Genomic DNA, 973 nt, shown 5'->3' with positions numbered 1-973 from the left:
TTTTTTGAGAATTACTGACAACCTGTATGCCAAAGCATGCTTCACAACACCTAGAACATAGCTGTCACGGAATTTAGATTGGAGTTCTAAAATTCTTGTATGCTTGACCTCTAGTATGTTCTTTGTTTTGTTTTTCTTTGTTTTTAAAATAGCTCTCCACCACCTCTTTGAGTTTCGTTTTTAAATGCTCTAGTTTGTTAAAGATTGAAAAATCAAATTATATTTATCACATCTGTTTTTCTGAAAATATGGTTTATTTCAATATCGAACATCAGAGAATTAGGTCATCTAAATATCATATTCAGTCTGAACATGGAGTTGCATGAAATCTGTACATGTTTATTTACCTTGATAACTCCTCACTCATCTCTGAAATTTCAACCTCCTTCCATGCTCTCATATCATGTTATTTCATTTCTGAATATAAACATTTTTCTCCAAAGCAGACTAAACACTTTCAATGTTTTATGTAGAAAACTCTTCACCTTTTTTCAGAGAACTATCATTGACAGCCAATGTGTACTTGATTTTCTTCTAAGCTCTTTTTACACTGGACAGAAAAATTGACCTTGTAGAGGCACATTCTGATAACAGAATGGAAGAATAATTCTCAATAATTTTTCAGCCTCATCAGTCAAAATAATTTCCTGCTTGGATATTGATGTTTCTAATGTTATTCATTATTTTCCAAGACCATTTGAGTGATTATAGTCATTTGAACATGGATTTCATAGTTTGCTACAATGGAACAGTTTATTAATAAGTAAATAAGATATCATTTGCATTGCATATGTCAGATGAAATCAAGTACTGAAAATTGCAATTAATGTGAAGAGATGTGCTAATGGAGAAATGCCAAACAATATATAAAATGAATGAAGTGAAGCCATTTCCATTATACAAGTGAACACAACTCCTATAATTGTTCATCTGTCAACAACAACAGGAAATAAATAGTGAAATAACTATGGCA

Source organism: Orycteropus afer, unplaced genomic scaffold, assembly GCF_000298275.1.
Source record: "Orycteropus afer afer isolate SDZICR_OR568_19922 unplaced genomic scaffold, OryAfe1.0 scaffold00411, whole genome shotgun sequence".
NCBI lineage: Eukaryota > Metazoa > Chordata > Mammalia > Tubulidentata > Orycteropodidae > Orycteropus > Orycteropus afer.
The sequence above is the reverse complement of the archived record's forward strand: the minus strand, read 5'-3'. Positions refer to the sequence as shown.